The sequence below is a fragment of the Trichechus manatus genome, unplaced genomic scaffold (assembly GCF_000243295.1).
Source record: "Trichechus manatus latirostris isolate Lorelei unplaced genomic scaffold, TriManLat1.0 scaffold00066, whole genome shotgun sequence".
In the NCBI taxonomy this organism is placed as follows: Eukaryota; Metazoa; Chordata; class Mammalia; order Sirenia; family Trichechidae; genus Trichechus; species Trichechus manatus.
In genome coordinates, this window is record NW_004444002.1 from 2805425 (window position 1) to 2820676 (window position 15252).

The window sequence follows — 15252 nt, forward strand, 5'->3', positions numbered from 1 at the left end:
AGGGAACATCTAGCTCAACTGGCATAACACAGTTTATAAAGACAATGTTCTACATTCTACCTTGATGAGTAGCATCTGGGGTCTTAAAAGTCTGTGAGCAGCCATCTAAGGTACCCTACTGGTCTCACCCCTTCGGGAGCAAGGGAGAATGAAGAGAACAGGATACAAGAAAAAGATTAGCCCAAAGGACTAATGGACCACAGCTAGCAAGGCCTCCACCAGACTGAGTCCAGTACAGCTAGATAGTGCCCAGCTACCACCACTGACTCTTCTGACCGGGATCACAACAGAGGGTCCTGGACAGAGCTGGAGAATGATGTAGAACAAAATTATAACTCACAAAAAAAGACCAGATTTACTGGCCTGACAGAGACTGAAGAAACCCCAAGAGTTTGGCCCTTGGACACCCTTTTAGCTTAGTGGTGAATTCACTCCTGAGGTTCACCGTTCAGCCGGGGGTTGGACATACCCATAAAACTAAATGTGACTAATGAGGCACAGCAGTCCAGGGACAAGGAGTAGAAGGCAGGAGGGGACAGGAAACCTGGTGATAGGGAACCCAAGGTTGAGAAGGGTTAGTGTTGACGTGTCGTGGGGTTGTTAACCATTGTCATAATGCAATACGTGTACTAACTGTTTAATGAGAAACTGTTTATTCTGTAAACCTTCATCTAAACTACAAAAAAAAAGAATTATCTATGTGAGATCAAATTGACAACAGCAAGACAAATGGTTTGATGGGAAGCCTAGAAGACAGTGAGTTGAAGATAATGGTGATGGAATAATTTGGAAAAGGATAGTGAGAATAGCAGCACAACTGGAAGAATGTAATCAATGTCACTGAATTATACATGTAAAAATTTTTGAAATAGTGTATCTTTGGCTATGTATATTTTTACCAAAAATAAAGGTCCTCCAAGGTTGAGAAGGGAGAGTATTGACATGTCGTGGCATTGTTAAATGTCATAAAACAATATCCGTACTGACTGTTTAATGAGAAACTATTTGTTCTGTAAACCTTTATCTAAAGTATAATAAAAAAATTAAAATAAAATATAGTGGTTATCTGAAAAAGAAAAAAAACAAGATGCATTGCATTGGGCAAATCTGCTGCTAAAGACCTCTTTAAAGTGTTGAATAGCAAAGATGTCACCTCAAAGACTAAGGTGTGCCTGACCCAAGACATGGTGTTTTCAATTGCCTGGTATGCATGCAAAAGCTGAGTGATGAGTAAGAAAGACTGAAGAAGAATTGATGCCTTCGAGTTGTGGTGCTGGCGAAGAATATTGAATATACCATGGACTGCCAAAAGAATGAACAAATTTGTCTTGGAAGAAGTACAATCAGAATGCTTCTTAGAAGTGAGGTTGATGAGACTTCATCTCACGTACTTTGGACATGTTATCAGGAGAGATCAGTCCCTGGAGAAGGACATCATGCTTGGTAAAGTAGAGGGTCAGCGAAAAAAAGGAAGACCCTCAACAAGATGGATTGACACAGCAGCTGCAACAATGGGCTCAAGCATATCAACAATTGTGAGGATGGTGCAGGACCGAGCAGTATTTTGTTCTGTTGTACATAGGGTCACTATGACTTGGAACTGACTTGATGGCACCTAACAACAACAACAACACGCCTGGGGTTATAACTCCATTTGGGAATGAGTTGTCTTTGTTATGTTAATGAGGCAAGATTAGTGTAGATGTATCTTGAGTCAATCTCTTTTTAGATATAAAAGAGATTAAACAAGTAAGCAGAAGCAGAGATGGGGGAAGAGAGGTCCCAAGCCACATGAAGATCTCCCAGGAGCAGACGCTCAAAGAGACAAGGATCTTCCTCCAGAGCTGAGAGAAAGAAAGCCTTCTCCTAGAGCCGGCAGCCTGGATTCAGACTTCTAGCCTCCTAAACTGTGAGAAAATAAATTTCTCTTTTTTAAAGCCGTCTACTTATGGTATTTCTGCTGTAGCAGTACTAGATAACTAGGACAGAATTTGGTAACTAGAAGTGGGGGTGCTGCTCTAACAAATACCTACCATGTGAAAGTGATTTTGGAATTGGGTAATGGGTGGAGGTTGGAAGAGTTTTAAGGTGCTTAATAGTAACATCCTAGATTGCCTTGAAGAGACTGTTGGTAGAATTACAAATGTCAAAGGCAATTCTGGTGAGGACTTAGAAGGAAGTGAGGAGAGCTATAGAGAATATCTCTGTCGTCTTAGAGAATACATGTGGAGCCAGCAACAGAATGTTGCTAGGAATGTGGATGTTAAATGTGCTTCTGGTGAAGCTTTAAAGGAAAATGATGAGCATGTGATTGGACAATGGAGGAAGGGCGATGCTTTTTATGCAGCGGCAAAGAACTTGTCTGAATTATGTTCAAATGTTTGGTGGAAGGTAGAACTTGTAAGTGAGGAACTTGAATATTTGGCTGAGGAGATTTCTAAGCAAGATCTTAAAGGGGCCACATTGTTTCTTCTTGCCACTTATAGTAAAATGCAAAAGGAAGGAGTTGGACTTAAAAATGAACTGTGCAAAATGAAAATAAAACTTAAAAATTTGGAAAATTCTGTTGTACAAACTAAGGGCACTTGTCCTAGAATTCTCACCAAGGACCTGGCTACAAAATCTTTTGTTAAGGAGATTAAGCCTGTGACTGATGGACCTAACCAACTACCACAGCAGAAAACCCATCAGCTTAGACTAAAGGGGACAGAGAAAGAATGAAAGGAAAGAACACTGTCCGCCTCTTGGAATTCTGCAGGCAGAAAACAGGCCAAAGGAGCTACATTTGTTGTCCTCCAAGAAAAGAAAAGGACCATCCCTGAAGCAGCTCAAAGATCAGCAGAACTGTTGGAAGGAGCAACCTTGGAAGGCTGCCTTGGTTTCAAAGGGTGGAGTCATAGCCTCCCAGGTTTAAAAGTGTCAGATTTTCACCAACTTGGTTCCAGAGTATGCGGCTGCCGTTCACGAGTGCCAGGGGGATGAGGCCACTGCCCAAAGATGAGAAGGTGGGGCTGCCATGCCCTAGGGGCAGAATAATGGGGCCTGCCAAGGCCAAGGGCATGGGGTCACCACTCAGATGGACTAGTAGAATGAGAATGAGGCCACTCAAAATCGAGGGAACAGAGTTGCCATTCCAGTGGGCCTGGAAGGCGGAGCTGAAGCCCAGGGTCAAGGGGCCTCAGCCCAAAATCCAGAGGGCATGGCCAACACCTAGAGTCTGGAAGACAAGGCCATTGCCTGGATGGTCTTAGAGAAGGGAGGATTCTTTTAAAGCTTTGAAAGCTAATGTAAATTGTTCTGCTGGGTTTTGGACTGGCTTGGCGCCCATTATCCCTTCTTTCCGTCCAGTTTCTCCCTTTTGTAATGGAAATGTCTACCTAGTGCCTGCTCCTCCAGTGTACTTTGGAAAGAGATACCTTGTAGTCTAGATTTCACAGATTCACAGATGAAGAGGAATCTTGCCCCAGGATGGAATACTCCTAATGTCTCACCCATATTTGATTTAGATGATTTAGAAGATGAGATTTTGGACTTCGAGTTGATCTAAGACTTTTGGGACGATGTGATGGGGTGAATGTGTTTTACATGTGGCAAGGACATGAATTTTGGGGGGCCAAAGGGTAGAATTTTATGGATTGAATTGTGTCCCTCAAAAATATGTGTTGTAAATCCTAACCTCTATGCCTGTAGTTTTAATCCCATTTGGTAAGGGGTTGTCTTTGTTACATTAATGAGGGAGGATTAGTGTAGAGTGTATCTTGAGTCAATCTCTTCTGAGATATAAAAGAGATTAAACAGAAGATAGCAAGCAGAGATGGGAGAAGAGAGATGCCAAGCCACGTGAAGATATCCAAGAGCAGAAGCTCAAAGAGACAAGGACCTTCCTCCAGAGCCAACAGAGAAAGAAAGTCCTCCTCTGGAGCCAGCACCCTGAACTCGAACTTCTAGCCTCCTAAACTTTGAGAAAATAAATTTCTGTTTGTTAAAGCCACCTATTTATGATATTTCTGTTACAGCAGCACTAGATAACTAGGACACCTGTGAGTTATGACCTTGACCCTGACAGTGGACAGCGCCATTATTCTTCTCTACATCCTTTTCTCTACATCCTACATTCATACTTTGTCATGCCCCCTTCCTTCTTCCTAAATAAAAAAGCAGGCATGCATGTTAGTCAGCTTGATATTAACTCAAAGTGGCATAAGGCTGCAGAGGTATGAGGCTAGGTCCTCCCCTGGGCTGAGCAAGCAGGCAAGTGTCTGTCTACCTAGCTGATTGATGATGTGCCCATTAATTAGCATCTTAAGGCTAACACCCAGGAAAAAGCATAGCCCATAAACACAGCTTGTGATTCATGATTCTCTCCTTTTAACTTTATTGCTATTTACCTCACAGGAGACCACTGTAGTAAGCTCGTTAAGCACTGAAAAGCTATTTGAGGAGGTAGATTGAAGAGTCAGTTATGAAGGGAGACCTAAAACTTGCTTGAGAAAAAATTATGATTAGCTAATGCAAATCTAAAGCCAAACACAACAGTCACGACACGATTAAATGCAGCCATGTTCCTTTCCTTCCGCCTCAGAGCACCAGCTACAATTACTCTCCTTCCCTCTTATTTATTGACCTGTAATAAAATCTCATTGGATGGGCATAATGGGAATTTGCCAAGTTGAGGGACTGTATAGTGTCTGGGTATACAGACAGTAATCTTCTTTATTTATCTATGACCCTGAAGTCACACCTACCCCAACATAACTACCAAACAGACTATTAGCTTCTGTTCTGCCTTGAAATCTCAATAACAGTAAAGAGCTCCTTCTGACACTTGATCAGTCCTCAAAATGATCCTCTTGTTTTTTATCTAGCCTCATATTTTATCAGGGTTGATATTGTCTGAGACTTCAAACCTTGAGTTGAATGAGCCAAAGCGAAGTTTTTTTTTTTTTTGGTTTTGTTTTTTCTGTTTCAAATTTGGCTTGTTAAGACTGACTCAAGCAATTTTTGATTAAAGTCGGGTAGCTTGAGATTTTTGTTAAGTAATCCTTTTTTTTTTTTTTTTTTTGAACCAAAGGCTATGTCTACATGCACAAATAAGGCTGACCAAATTCAAAGCACTAACTGTTTGAGTTCAACTAAATGAAGGCAATGAGCGGAAAGGGGTAGAGGTAGCCTTAATAAATTTCAAATACCAATTTGACTGAATTGTTGAACCCATTGAACACTCAATTCAGGTGTCTTATAGCCACAGTTAATGTCTGCATTATTTCTTGCTTTTCAAAGAAAAAAAGGCAAAAAGGAATAAACTGGGGGTGATCTTAATATAGCATCTTCCTCAATATTGGGCATATTGGAGGCATTCGGTAAATAATTGTTAATTGATTAATCTACTAGAATACCTCTTCAAAACAGTAGCCAAACTTCTCACACACTCCCAACCCCCGCCTCAGCAGCTGTTGCAGGGAGGCTTGGTCATATTTCTATGGTTAGAGCCAAAGAAAAATGGTCTTTTGTTTGTTTGTTTTTCTAGAAACATTTCAGTATCTCTGCTTGGGTTCTGCCACTTAGCATTTCATAATGTCTGCAGATTTTTGTTAGCCTGTCTATGCTTTTGTTAGACTTCATGGAGAAGCAAATAAAAGGATCAAGAATTTTCTTTGAAGGAAAAAAAAATACCACAGAACATAACAACAATATTTCACTTCAGTAGAGTCATAACTTACTGGGTCTTTAATAATGCAACTTTCTCAGAATGAAGAAAGGTCAGACTTCTGTCACTAAATCACCTTTATGATAATGGCAGTTTTTGTTCTTCCCCACTATTATAAGATCAATCCTAGCCATCCAGAGGTCAATGTTTTCATTATTTACTACATAGGTATGATTTAAATGCCTTCCCTCCCCCCCCACCTTATCTGGCACTATCTCCAAGATATTTTCCCCAAACTTCAGATAACATGATTATGGAAGAAAATAAATTTGGAATGCATTTCCCTCAGTTTCTACCTCATTGCATCTCATAAGAAAATAAGGTATAGCTGGTGTGCTACCTGTGATCACAGGAGTTATAGTGAAAGAATCCTAGATTTGCTAAAAACAGGAGATTAAAAAAAAAAAAACCCATCTTGAACTTTGCACTCAGAGGTATGTGATAATGTTAAGAAGCATCTAGAAACAAGTGTGTCATCCAATAGCAGCCAACCTACATTCACTTTGGGTTAAACAAGTAAATCTGTATTTAGGAAGTCACATATGTATACGATCTACTCCAGAGAAGAACTCTATTTAAGCTGCTAACATTTATCACATCTCAAGACCAGCCTAAATACAGAAGCTGAGTGGATGACTTCATGTGTCAGTAATTCTCAAACCTGTGGATAAATATTACCGGGTAAGTATGTTAAAATGCAGGTTCCCAAGTCTCACCCTCAGAGATTCTGAATCAGTTAATCTGGAAGAGACCTGGTAATCTATATTTTTTAACACAGCCATTCAAGTGAGTTCAATGTAGCTGGTGAGTAGGCCATCCTTTAAGAAACACCAATGTCTTAGTCATCTAGTGCTGCTATAACAGAAATACCACAAGTGGATGGCTTTAACAAAGAGAAAGTTATTTTCTCACAGTCTAGGAGGCTAGAAGTCTGAATTCAGGGTCCAGCTTCAGGAGAAGGCTTTCTCTCTGTGTTGGCTCTGGGGGAAGGTCCTTGTCATAAATCTTCCCTGGTTGAGGAGCTTCTCAGCACAGGGATCCCGGGTCCAAAGGACATGCTATTCTCCTGGCTCTTGTTTCTTGGTGGTATGAAGTCCCCACGTCTCTCTGCTCGCTTCTCTCTTTTATTTCTCAAAAGAAATTGGCTTAAGACACAACCTAATCTTGTAAATTGAGTCCTACCTCATTAACATAACTGCCAATAATCCCACCTCATTAACATCATAGAGGTAGGATTTACAACACATAGGAAAATCACGCCAGTGACAAAATGGTGGACAATTATACAATACTGGAAATCATGGACTAGCTAAGTTGACACACATTTTTTGTGGGGGACACAATTCAATCCATAACAACCAACGAACATAGTGAGTGTGATTAGAATGTAAAGAGGTCACTGACCTATCACCGATGCTAGAAATTTTGCCATTTGAAATTTATTCCTTTGGTTTAAGGAACTGATAAGACATGAAACTGTAAAACTCCAAGATCCCCTTGGAGCACCGTAGCAGCAAGTGTACCAAAGTATGTATATAAGATTCTTTCCACTCGACAGGAGATTTGGGTGGGAAAGGAGTACTGGATGCCTGGAAGGCAAACTATAACCCTTCTAATCTGGTGTTTAGATCTTGTCCTATTCTTTTCAATGGACTACATGCTTCTTGAGAGCATAGTCACATCTAAGAAAAAGTTTTCAAAGGTGATGCACCATACTGTATTCGCTAGACAGAGAATGATTACATATCAGCACTACAGGGACATTCAGGGATCATGGAGTCCAACCTAGCTGTTAGATCTCTACTCCCACTATCCACTGGGTTGCTCCCTGGTTGATCTTCCCCTTTGTCCAAGAACTGGACTCCCTTGTCTCATTTTAATAATCTCATTTTTTGATCATTGACATCAATAACTTTCTGGACCTAGCTACTTTACTGCTGTGGCTTGCAGTAGCATGTCTTAGCTGATGTTCAAGAATTCACTTGATCCCCTGACCCATCTCACTTATAGCCACTGATCTTCTATCACTCTACCTAGTCCTCTAGTTGCTCTGGCATGACATTCTACCATGATTTTCCTTTAGCCACACCTTGCAGTAACTCCATAAAGTGTTTAATTTTTCTCTTCAGGTAAATGAGAGAGAATAAGGAGTCCCAATCACCACAGAGAATAGGGTGCCAGGAGCTAAGAATACAACTCCTCCATCTCTGTTTCCTGATCCTATCTATGGCTCCTAATAGACAACCTCATGGCATCCCATTGGCCAGACACTTGGGCTGCTTCCCCTAGCACTCTGGTCCACAGTTATAAAATTACTGCTGTCTAGAATTGCTATCTCCTCTACAAAGGCCAATGCTCTTTGAAGCTCTGCATTTTCCTTAGAGATTATTTGAATGCTCCCAGCATATAAAAATATTTGGTCATTCCTTCTTTGAGACACTTTCTTCCCTTGGCTTCTAATACAAGACTTCCACGTCTTTTTTGGTAAAAATGGAGCTGCTTTGGTTGAAGCAGAGGTGGGGATAGGGGTCCCTGATCCATGCCCCTGAGCCTCCACTTACTTTCCCTAGCCCATAGAGGGCTAGTAAGTCAGTATAATCCCCAAGGCCTCTAGAAGTCTGAAAAGCACAAAGTACTAGAAAACATGTTCTAAGACCAACTCTGGATAATACATAAATAATACTTGCATTTTAGTTCCCTTGGGGCTAAATAAATTATGTCAAAATTATCAGATAAATATCAGCAATTAAAGACTTAGGTATGTTTTATACATAGACACACACACACACACATACACACACACACACAGATCTGTGCAGTAAGTTAGGAAACATGTGTTTCCATTAGGAGAAATGAACAATAATAGCAACAATGATAGCAACTACCATTTATTGGGTAATGATTATGTGTCAGGCACCATGATAGGTGCTTTACCTGCCATGCATCTAGTCTTCACATCAACTATGCAAGATAACTATGACGATTCCCATTTTACGGATGGTGAAACTGGGGTCAGAGAGGTTAGTTTGCCCATCTGAGTGATGGATTTTCACATAAGCCTCACTGACCCCAAAGCCTTTCTTTTTTTTACTATACCGTGCTGCACTGAAATACTGACTCAGTAGAATATCTGAAAAGCACTTCCTTGAAGTTCTGTACTTATCATCCAGTAGAGAGATGATACAGAAGTAAAAGCAAAGGCATTTGCAAATAAAAGCTGAGCCAAGTAGGAGTAGGAAAAAACCCACAACAGGTTGGCTGTTTCAAAGCAAAGGAGTCCAGTGTGCCATAAATCTTTTCAATACTGAACCACCCAAATGCTCTCTCTAATCAGCAGCAGTGCAGACATTTTGGGTTTAACTTTTGATATGAATGTGAAAACTCTGGGCCTAGTATCTCAACACAGCTGTTCCAAGGCCCCTAGGGAAGGGCACTGAGAGAGGAGGCGGTATGGGCATAGTGGAGATTTTGCCAGATGGTTTGTCTCCACATTAGACTCTCCTCAGCATATTTTATTTATTTAACTGTATCCTATCTGGTTCCTCACAAGAACAGTTTTCTTCCAAAGGCAATTTTTCCCCCAAAACCTTGTGGGGCTTGGTTCTTTAGTAAGCAAGATTATGTGTTCTGATTTTATAAATAATGGGTCAGCTTTTTTATACTGTCAGTCGTTTAACTGCTTTCTCAGCAGGATATTTGTTACTGCAGCCTTACCCCTTATTTATTCATATAAATTCTCAGCCTGAGGTCAGCACCTCTTTTATTTTCTTATCAATGTTTTCTCTTTCTCTCTCTCTCTCTCTCATCCTTGCTTCCAGCTGTTCCTTAGTTCCTGGGGATTCTTCTGGTTTACAGCCCTGTGCCTTGGCCTTCCAATGACCTGCCTTTCTCTTCTTTTCCATGTGTCTGTCTTCATTCTCTGCGTTTGCCTGATCTTGAAGGTATCACTTGCCTTAACCTTCCCTCTTCGTGGGAAGTAATGATTTCTTCACCTGTACAAGCCTGATTCCTAGCCATGCTCACACTTTCCCTCAATACTTCAATGAGTTTCCATTCCAGAATGCTCCCACTGTTTCTTCTACCAGCTCCATCCCTGACCATAAGTTTCTGAGCCCTACTTTGAGTTCTGTGTGCCCTTGTTGTAATCCTATACTATATGTTTATGCAAATGATGCACTGCTTCTATGTTTGTTTGCCAACCACACCCTCCCCACTGCGAGGTATTTTTGTTAGTGTTCTATGTTAATTTTTACAGTAACATGTAAAAAAATAGGGCATAGTGGCTCTTAGGAAAGTACCTCATGGGGGGAGGGTGTGCTGGCAAACAAATGTAGAAGGTGTACATTATTTACATAAAAATACAGTACTCCAGTGTTTTTCAAACTTCTAGAGGCATTAGGTGCTCTATTGAGTTACTCCAAGGCCACCAGGGAGTAAAGGGGAGGCTCAGAGGACATGGCTCTGGGACTCCCCACCTCTGTTTCAACCAGAGCAGCTCCATTTTTTAATCTGTTTTTTAATTGAGTTTCACAGAAATTTTCATTTGAAACAACTAGTCTGCTAAAAAGATTTGAAAACTATAGATCTACTCTTTACCATTAGTCTAAACTTAGTAACTCAACTTTTACTTTATTACTCAATTGTTCCATAATCTTGTTGCTAACAAGTAATGAGCTCTAAGTTACTATATGAACAAAGCTAGGACATCAGCTCAAATCAAAAGATGGATTTGGGCTCCATGCTGTCAACGTTTGATAGTGATGAATTTTGTTTCATTTTTCAAGAAAAAAACACGTGCATAGATTTGAGAATTCCAATAAATGCTGCATCACTAGACAAATAGTAGGCTGGGAGTACCTCTATATGAAATAATATGAATGTAATAATGATATAAAGATCTATTTCTGTAACCAGCTAAGGCATTGAACTTTGAGATATTGCAGAAAAAAATTGTGAGTGACGATAGCATCCCAGCCACAGCATAATTTAAGTCTCCTATTCACAAGAGCAGTTTCTCTGGGGAAAAGGAAGATGGTGGGATGGATGCCAATAGAATCTCTGTGGCATCCTAAATCCTTTCAGAATAAAGTGAAATGGGAGCAGTGAGAAATCGCTTTAGGGAAAAAAATATCTGGGGCCTTTAGCTATAGAAGGCTGTGATAACTGAATCTGGATCTCTAAATAAAATGTCTCCCTGAGAATATTCAGCAGGGACTTTAGAACTGAGTGTATAAAATGGATGCCACCATGGGGTTTCACTGAATACAAAGATGCGGTGTTGCTGCAGGTGTTAGTGGCGTCTGATTCTCCTCCAGGAAAAACCAATGGACCTTAGAAATCCATCTAGCTTCAAAAAGTACAGCTTCTTTCTCTATAGTTTATAGAAAATGTTTTTTTTAACCTGACATTTGAGGATTCTCAACGATTTTATCCATGCAGCACACATAGTAGTCGATTTGCCTGCACCTTCCCATCACCTGCTGAGGATGACCCTTCTCCCAACCTCCATAATTGATTGTACTTAGGATGGAAAATTGACCACAATCTGGGCTCAAGACCCAGCTCTGCATTTTACTCACTATATGACACTGAGAGCACTGTTTAAGCTTTCTGAACTTCATTTACCTCATCTGTACATCACATGGCTGCAGTGACATTTAAATGAGATAATACAAGTAAAATGCTATACAAATACTACTTATTAATATTTTTATTTTCTCTAGAGAGCAAACAATATTTCATTTCATCAATATTACGAAACTGACTTGGCTGATATTTTTGTTGAAATGGATTATTATCTGTGTTTCTGTTTTTTGTTAAACTGAACTGAATGGTATTTATCTAGAAATATGAAATGTTTTAAATGGTTCCAACTATCTGCCTCTCAAACTCAAATGCCTTCAGAACCTTGGTTGTTGTTGTTAGCTGCCATGGAGTCAGCCCCCAACTCATGGCGACCCCATGTACAATGGGATCAGACCATTGTGTTCCATAGGTTTTTCATTGACTGATTTTCAGAAGTAGGTGCCAGGCTTTTCTTCCCCAGGACCTGGTGGGGACGTTAATGCATTAAAGTGTGGATTGGATCAAGAAGAATACAATAATACAATAGGGAGTGCTAAGACCTGTGGCAAACTGAACAATATATTCAAATTAAGGATACACACACACACACACACACACGTTCTCTCTATCTCTCTGTCTCTGTCTCCCTATCTCTCTTTCTCTCGCTTACATTAGGGCCCAAGTTGTCCAATTTCCAACCTCTTGTGAGAAGACAGCAGAAAGCAGCTTAACTGTGTTAGTTTTTCATTTGCCTCTTTACATCCTCAAGGCACACCACTGCCTGAAGCCATAAGAATTACATGATAACTACAAATATATCCTACTGTCTCAGGGAATTCCTCCTGATAGTCCTCCTACCTCATTGGCTGTTTCTTCTCAGTTTCTTTTGCTGGCTCTTCCTCCTCTTCCCAACCTCCAAAAGAGGTGCACCATAGCTTGGTTCCAATACCTCTATCTTTTTCTACATTCTGTCTCTAGGTGATATCATCCAGTCTCATAGCTTTAAATGTTATATTTATGTTAATGACACCCAAATTATATATCCAGCCTGGAATTTCCCCTGAACAATAGACTCATACATTCAACTTCCTACTTGTCATTGTCTAATAGACATCTCAAAATTACCATGTCCAAAACCAAAATCTTGTTTTTACCTCCAAAATATGCTTCTCCACAGCATTTCTCATCTCAATTAATGCTTATTTTAGTCATCCAATTTCTCAGGTCAAAAACTTTGGAATCATGCTTGACTCCTATCTTTCACAATCCATCTCCAGAAAATATCCAGACTAATCAGCTTCCACTGCTTGTCCAAGTCGCCATCATTTCACACCTCCTAACTGCTCTTCCTGCTTCAGCACTTGCCAGCCAGGCTGATTTTTGTTTAAGTCAGATCCATACAAGGGTCTATAAGATTGCACATGATCTGATCCTTTTCTACCTCTCTAACCTCATTTCCTATTGCTATCTCCCCTGCTCACCCTCCTTCAGCCACAATGGCCTCTGTGGTAAGCAGTCTAGAAAATGGCCCCCAATAGTCCCCATCTCCTGATGTTCACACCCTTGTGTAATCCTCTCCCCTTGAGTGGAGACTAGACTTAGTGACTTGCTCTTAATGAATAGAATATGACAAAAGTGATGGGATGTCACTTCATAAATCAAAAGGAATCTGGCTTCCAGCTTGTTCACCCTCTCTTGCTCTCTTGCTTGCTTGCTCTGAAGGAAGAGAGCTTCCACACTGTGAGCTACTCAACGGAGAAGACCACATGGCAAAAGGACTGAGGGACGCCTCTGACCAACAGCCAGCAAGGAATTGAGACCCCCCCAGCCCAATACCCTGAAAGAACTGAATCCTGCCAGCAGCCATGCGAATGAGCTTAGAAGTAAATCTTCCTTCTTTCAAGCCTTGAGAAGACTGCAGCCCTGGCCCACATTTTGATTGCAGTCCATGAGAGACCCTGAAGCCACAAGCACCCAGTTAAGCTGCACCTAGATGCCTGACCCACAGATATTGTGAGATAATAAATATTTTCTGTCTTATGATGTTAGGTTTTGGGATAACTAATTACACAGCAACAGACAGCTAATACAGCCTCCTTGTACATACCAGGAACACTTCTACTTTAGAGTTTTTATACTACCTATCCTCTCTGCCTGTAACACTCTTTCTCCACAGTTCTCTCCCTCACTTCTTCCAGCTTTGCTCAAATATCACCTTCTCAGAGTAATCTTTTCAAATACCCCTTATAAAAATAGCAAACACTCCCCAATGCTTATGATACCCCCATATCTTTTGTTTTTAATTTTTCTCTACACCACTTAGCACCACATGACAAATTTATTAATTTATTGTCTGTCCTTTCCCACTAGGAAGCAAGTTCTATGAGGGCTGTGACATCATCTTTTTTATTCACAATTTATCTCCATTGCCTAAAACTATTTCTGGGGCATGGTGGATATTCCATAAATATGTGTTGAATAAATGAGTGAGTTGCCAACTAGAGAGTGAAGAAACACAGGGAATTTTAAAATGGTATTCAGGAGTGATGCTTGAATCAAGAGCCAAAAATATACTTCAATTGAAGTATCAGTCTCAGAAGGCTGGGAAGAGGAGTGTGAAGAATGCAGAGGCCCAAACACACCAGGACAAAACAATACAGTTATATTAGTAGAGTAAAAGGTGGTGCTTAGAGAGATATCCTGAAACTAAGGTGATAGTGGTAGACATAGTGAGAAATGATTATATCAGGACATATTTTGAACCAAAGTCTGAAAGATGAATTAAATGTTACAGTGTGAGAGAAAGTGAACTTAAGGGTGAATCCAGGCCCTTTAGCTTGAACAACTAATGAATGATTATGTTGCCTTTTACAGAGTTAAGTAACACTGAAGGAGCAATAGAGAAGTAGAAAATCAATAGTTCTGGTTTGGATATGTAAATTTGAGCCATTTCTCAGACATCCAAATATAGGAGTTGTGAGCAATAATATATATCTGAGTGTCATTCATTGGACTGGATAAGTCCCCCTAAGTAGTATGTACAGATAAAGATAAGAAGAGGGTGGAGAGTTTAGTCTTTGAAATACTCCAATCATCAGAAATTGGAAAGAGGAGGAGGATTCAACAAGAAACACTGAGAAGGTGGGAAACCAGGACAATGTGGCATCCCTGAAACCAAGTAACGAAAGTGTTTCAAAAAGAAGGGAGGGCTCCTAAGGACTATGCAAAACCAAAAGAATTACTAAAGGGAACCAGAGAGGTTAATCTGTAAATGACAACAGCAACAGAACAATAAAAGAAGGAATAAATAGTGTAGGTATAGAACCTTCTAATGGAGAGGAAGTCGAGCGATACCAAGTAATAATAGACTGGTTCAAATCTAGGAAGATAAGGGTAAATTTCAAGGTAACCACAAAGAAAGGTAACAAACCTACTTATCAAAATAAAGAAGAAAAACATAAAATCTCAGTAAAAACAAAACCTACGAAAACAAAAGAAATGAAAAAAAAAATCCACAAATGAAAGGAACTCAGCACAGGAGAGTAAGAGGAACAAAGAAAACTTCGGCACCACAAAAAAAAAAAGCACTACAAATGCAATCCCACTCCTAGGAATATATCCTAGAGAAATAAGAGCCGTCACACAAATAGACATATGCACACCCATATTCACTGAAGCACTGTTCACAATACCAAAAAGATGGAAACAACCTAGGTGCCCAACAACAGATGAATGGATAAACAAACTATGGTACATACACACAATGGAGTACTATGCAATGAGAAAGAACAAAGATGAATCTGTGTAGCATCTCATAACATGGATGAAACTGGAGGACATTATGCTGAGTGAAATAAGTCAATCACAAAAGGACAAATATTGTATAAGACCTCTACTGTATAACTCATGTAGAAGTTTACACACAAAAAGAAACAATCTTTGTTGGTTACGAGGGATGGGAGGGGTGGGGTGGGGGGAAC